We start from the raw sequence: 6,426 nt of genomic DNA on the forward strand, positions 1-6,426 counted from the left end.
TGTGTGTGTGTGTGTGTGTGTGTGTGTGTGTGTGTGTGTGTGTGTGTGTGTGTGTTTGGCTGAGGGAAAAGGAGACGCAGGTGGTGGGTTACAGGCATGGGAGGCCTTTGGAGGCTCTGTGAAAACCACCGGGGACTGAGAGAAGAACATTTTTACCTCTGTTCTTTCAATTTTTCTATCTTGTCATTGGGCTTCTCTGCTTTTTTTTTCAGTTTCATATTCACTCTTTTGTATGTGCGTGTGTGTGTGTGTGTGTGTGTGTGTGTGTGTGTGTGTGTGTGTGTACGTGCGTGAATATGTGTTTACTCAAACACCTGATATTTTTTCTGTGTGTGTGTGTGTGTGCATTCCTCAGTCTCCCACTCCATACAAGTTGTGTGTATTTATCCCCATCTAGTGGTAAGGCCTATGAAAAGCACCTTTCAATCATCTTGATGTCTGCAAAACAGATGTTCTAAAATAATTTAATTAATGTGACACATAGTCAGTTTTGACCTTATGTGAAAAAAAACTGCAAGATTTTTTTTTAAACTGAAACAATCAAGAAGTACACATCTAAGCTACTTGATACACCATCCAATAACACAGGGGTGTCCAACTCCAGTCCTCTAGAGCAGCGGTCTCCAACCTTTTTTGCGCCACGGACCGGTTTATGCCCGACAATATTTTCACGGACTGGCCTTGTCGCGGATAAATACAACAAAATAAAACTAGTACCGGTACCGAAAAAAAAGAAGATTTATTCATAACACACGTGAAAAGACCAAGGAAAACCGAGTTAACAATAAAAATGATAACATAATAACGCTGAAAACCGATAAAAACCCTGAAAACCATACATTTCACACCTGAGCCTCAACTCTCGCGGCCCGGTACCAAACGACTCACGGACCGGTACCGGTCCGAGGCCCGGGGGTTGGGGACCACTGCTCTAGAGCTACTGTCCTGCAGCTTTTAGATGCATCCCTACTCCAACACAGCTGAATTGAATGATTAAATTACCTCTTCAGCATGCCATCAAGTTTGGCAAAGGCCTGGTAACAAGCCATTCATTTAATTAAGGTGTGTCTGAACAAGGGTGCATCTAAATGCTGTAGGACAGTAGCGCTCGAGGGCTGGAGTTGAACACCCCTGCATTAACAGATGTTGAGCAACCTGACAGTGAAGAAATGCTATTGTATCATGGCTCTGCTGTCATTGCAGACTGGCACACTACTGACATGTCAGAGAAATGCGTCAACACATACCACACCCTGTCAGAAAACATTGGGTAATGTCTTTGACGTTAAGAAAGCTGTAAATCTGATGATTCAGATCTCTGGCTTGAATGAAATGAAAAGGTCAGAGATCCACTTCCAGCAAATTGCTAGTGATTGAGAATAAATATCAGAATTTCTATGAAGAAATGTTATTATTGGAGTGTAAATTAAATTGGAAGTATTTTTTTTAAACTTGGCTGAGAATAGTGACTCTATAGTGTATTGGTTTACACAAGCAAAAAAATCACTGGCTTATTTCTGGGAGGAGACACACTTCCCTCAGGTGTTGTGTCAGGAGTGGCATTTGGTGTAAAACCTGCCAAACATGAGGAGCTACCAACATTGTGTAGATGTATCTATCAGGTGTGCTGTGCTGTTGTCCTGTATCATTTTACCTTTTATATCCCAACTCTTTTTCTGTGCATTAAGTTTTAACTAAAAACCAGGACTACAAAGCTGAAAGAGTAAAACTACAATGGGTAAAACTGTTTAGTATTTTGACCCCGCTTTCAGTATCTATTTCACTATTGCTTGCATGGTCACCTTCCCCCTTTCTCACTGTCTCCCATTCACACATATGTATTCTGTCGTCCTTCTATTAACTTTAATTCCTCTTCTCTCCAGAGTATATCTCCACCTCTCCAGACTCTCTTCCACCTGCTCCCCAATCTCACTACACATGACAATATAGTTACGATCGATCGGCTTTGGATGGCTGACCTCAGTATTGATGGCATAAGCAGGGCTGTTTAGTGACAGTAAGCTGATGATTTATCAGTCTTGTTATTGGAAAAATAATTTAATAGGTTATCTGGATATAATATAGACAGCTAATTTTAAAAAAAAAAGATCCAATGCACTGCAAAAAAAAAGAACAATGATACTGAAGGCTTTGCTGCTTTCATTAAATCTTCCTCCCTTTCCTCTCTTCCAAACTTCCCTTTCTTCCACTACCTCACCCTTGTTTTCTCTTGTCTTTCTCTCAGTTCCTCCACTTTGTCCTCCTTCCTCTTTATGCCTCTGGTGTTCTCATTTCCCCATGTCTCCTGCTCTCCCATTCTCTCATTTGTTTCCTCCCTCCACCTCGTCTCTCTCTGCCGAGGGCAAACCAGCTGGGATGCTGTTTTAGATCCACTGGTGTGTTGGAGCAAAACACACTCCTTTGTTCCGTGTGTGTGTGTGTGTGTGTGTGTGTGTGTGTGTGTGTGTGTGTACGTGCGTGAATATGTGTTTACTCAAACACCTGATATTTTTTCTGTGTGTGTATGTGTGTCAACTGATTGCCCCGGGACTGTCTTAATGCTTTCAATTCATTCAAGTGTGTATGGGAGTGTGTGTCAGGTGCAAGCCTATGGGTTTTTATTAAGGGACATAAATGTCTGCCTCCCATAGATGTACGTATGTATATATGTCTGTCTGTCTCTCTGTCCTTATTTTAACTGTAAAACTACAAACCTCTTTCCGTACCTCTTTATCCATCTGTCCCATAGAATCACACAATAGGCCTATCCACTTTTTTACAAGCCTTCTCAACTCCATTAGTTTCACCATTCCAGCTGCATGGACACCAATGCTGTTTGTCAGGAAGTCCAGACTGAAATATCTGCTTGCCCGTAATTTTGTGCAGACCTTTGTGGTGCCCAGAGGACAAAGGTTAGTGCCATGACTTGATAAAGTGAGAGGTTATTTTTGTACAGACATTTTGCAGATGGTATGTTCTAATAAAGTTTATGATTCACTGGCATGTCTTCCATAAAAAATCTTAAATAGAATGTTGTCATGCCATTTTAAGATTAAGATTTGTCACTGTAGAAAGACACAACGAACTTTTGTGTGGTGACTCAAGCAAACATCAGTCAACTGCAAGGGATACAAGCAGCTTTTTAAAAGAAGACACAACAATAGTAATCATTTATATATAATATGTCTCCTTTGAGCCTGACAGAGTAAGTTTCGAACAAGAAAATCAATGATAATGATTTCTGTAAACCTTTAGACCTTTAGTTTACAGTGAAATAGTTTGAAAGTTAATTACATTTTTCAGCCTCACTGATACTATGCTTGGTTCTCATTAGCACATGTTTGCACATTAATTATTACAGCATAGTAAATTTGTCAACAATTCTTAAGAAAAAAGCCTTTCTGCAGATTGCTTCTGCAACCCCCTTTTATGGTCTTGAACAGTAGATTGTTAACCACACTTTTAGACAATGGTCTATTTACAACTTTGTGCCAGCAGTTTTTGGGAAGGGCCATTTTCCTGTCCCAGCAAAACAATGCACTTGTGCTGTAAATATGTAGTTTCCCTGCTGGGTGTGGATAATGTGGCTGGCTTGCAAGGAGCTCTGAGTTTAACTCCCTGCAACACCTTTGAGATCCAGTGAACTCACCAACCTTGCTAAAGTGACTGAACTACCAAGTGATTACAGGTCCCATTTACATGTGGAACGTATCTTTTATGATTCTGCTTTTTCACTACACAGTAATAGCACTACTGCTATCATCATCATTATTAGTAGTAGTAGTAGTATCTTAACTAAGTTACAAAGTGTTTGACAGAAAGAAATGTATAATAAGGCTTAATTACAGGTTAGTCTGCTTCATTGTTGTTAATCACACATGTGTACATGGAACGGCACATCCTATAGGTAGCCTAGATATGCTTATTTCAGTTAATTGGCATTTAATAATAATAATGGATTGGATTTATATAGCGCTTTTCAAGGCACCCAAAGCACTTTACAATGCCACTATTCATTCACACACTGGTGGAAGCAAGCTACGGTTGTAGCCACAGCTGCCCTGGGGCAGACTGATAGAAGCGAGGCTGCCATATCGCGTCATCGGCCCCTCTGGCCAACACCAGTAGGCGGTAGGGTAAAGTGTCTTGCCCAAGGACACAACGACCAGGACAGAGAGCCCGGGGATCGAACCGGCGACCTTCCGGTACAGATACGCTTCCCAACCCCCTGAGCCACGGTCGCCCCATTTGTTCAAAAACTATTGACTCATACATTTTATATAATTTAATCAGTGCAGCTACAGGTCCATTCTACTTTTGGTGCGTGGGTTATGTAGTTTTTCACCATGAGGGCTCATTCAGTTTGAAGATGCTGCCTTTCTGGGCTTCTGGAAATCTTGATGTTCACATTTCATCTAATAGAAACTGTCGAAACTGTGTGATACCAATTAAATCAATCATAGATGTATATAAATACCTTTAGAACATCAACAATTAGGGCTTCATTTTGCTTTAAAAACTAATTTCACTGATATTCACTTCATGAAAAATTTTAAGCCCTATTTTTCTTACTGGTCTCAACTAAACAATATTACATGTGCATGAAATCTTTTTTTCTTATTCCAATGAGTATTACAACCTGAAAAACAATAGTACATTCGTAATAACATTCAATAAAACAATGGTATTAATGATTGTATCAACATTCAGCATTTCAGAATAAACATAGTCAGTTAGCAATATGATTACTGGATTAACTCCAGCACTCCCAGATCAGTATACTGGACAATTAGCAAAAGCGGATTTGGTTTTGTGGTTTATATTCAGCCTTAAATGGCACCAGCAATTTGTATGACACTCATGTGAGCAGCTTCTTCCGCAGATAGAAAGAACTAGGTCTAGATGGCTCCTATCTTCACTTAGATCTTCAATACATCCCTCGAGCTGTGCCAGCTACCATCCTGCTTTAAATATTTCACCATCATTCCAGTCCCCATCACAGGACTGAATGGCTACAGGCGTGTTGCTCTAATGTATGTGGTCATGAAGACCTTTGAACATCTGATGTTGAGATTATTGAAGACCATTACAGGATAACTGCTGGTTACCCTGTTATTTACTTACTGGGCAAATAGGTCTGTGTTGGTGTGATGATGCAATCATTATGGGAAGATAATACATCCTAGAACAGCGGTCTCCAACCTTTTTTGCGCCACGGACCGGTTTATGCCTGACAATATTTTCATGGACCGGCCTTTAAGGTGTCGCGGATAAATACAACAAAATAAAACTAGTACCGGTACCGAAAAAAAGAAAATTTATTCATAACACACGTGAAAAGACCAAGGAAAACCGAGTAAACGATAAAAACAATAACAAAATAACGCTGAAAACCGATAAAAACCCTGAAAACTATACAGTTTTCTGAGCCTCAACTCTCGCGGCCTGGTACCAAACGACTCACGGACCGGTACCGGTCCGAGGCCCGGGGGTTGGGGACCGCTGTCCTAGAACACCTTAAAGGACTTGTGCAAGGATCCTGTTTATAGATTTCAGCTTGGCATTCAAAATGATGATGAAAATCATCCACCAAATGATCCAAACTCTCCCAGTTTAGTGCATCCCCTCTGATCTGCCAGTGAGGCAACATCTTCCTGTCCAACATGCTCTTTTTCCTCACACTAATGACTGCCCTTTCAAGAACCAGCCACTAAGGTCCCAAATTCCAGTCACTGAACTCATCAAAGATGTTGACTAGTCTACCCCATCTACTTCGTCTGTGTCTCACTGTTCTCAGGACATCGAGAATGTTCTTCACCACCCTAACATACTTTTCTGGAACTCCTGACTTTCTCGTGCAGTACCACAATTCTTCTCTTGACACTCTATTATTTAGAGATATCTAAATCTACAAAGACAAAGTCAAACTCTTTCTGATCTTTTCTATATTACTCCAGCATCAACACTTCCTAGCAGAGATTGCATCTGTAGTGCTCTTACTCAGAATAATCCTGCTGCTTGCTGATTGTCATCTGTCTTCTCAGTCTACCTTCAAATACTCTGTCCTATAGTTTCATAGTGTGGCTCATCAAATTCATTCCTTTGTAGTCACTGAAGTGCTGGAGATCACCCTTGTTCTTGAAAATCAATACCATACTCAGAATTCCTCTCACTCTTCAAGATTCTGTTATACAATATGGTTAAAAAGTCTGCTGCCCTCTCATAGAGGTCTGGATACTTCCACAGGTATGTCATCATCAGCATCAGCTGTCTTTCTACTCTTTTCTACTGAATTGTCGACCGCCCGTCCTGTTCATAGATGCCGTTACTTTCTCATTCCTAATCCTCTGCATTCCCGGATTAACAATCATTTCTCCATTCATCCTCCTCTCTTTTACATTTTCTTTATTCATTAGCTCCTCTAAT

The sequence above is a fragment of the Astatotilapia calliptera genome, chromosome 12 (genome assembly GCF_964374335.1).
Source record: "Astatotilapia calliptera chromosome 12, fAstCal68.1, whole genome shotgun sequence".
Lineage (NCBI taxonomy): Eukaryota > Metazoa > Chordata > Actinopteri > Cichliformes > Cichlidae > Astatotilapia > Astatotilapia calliptera.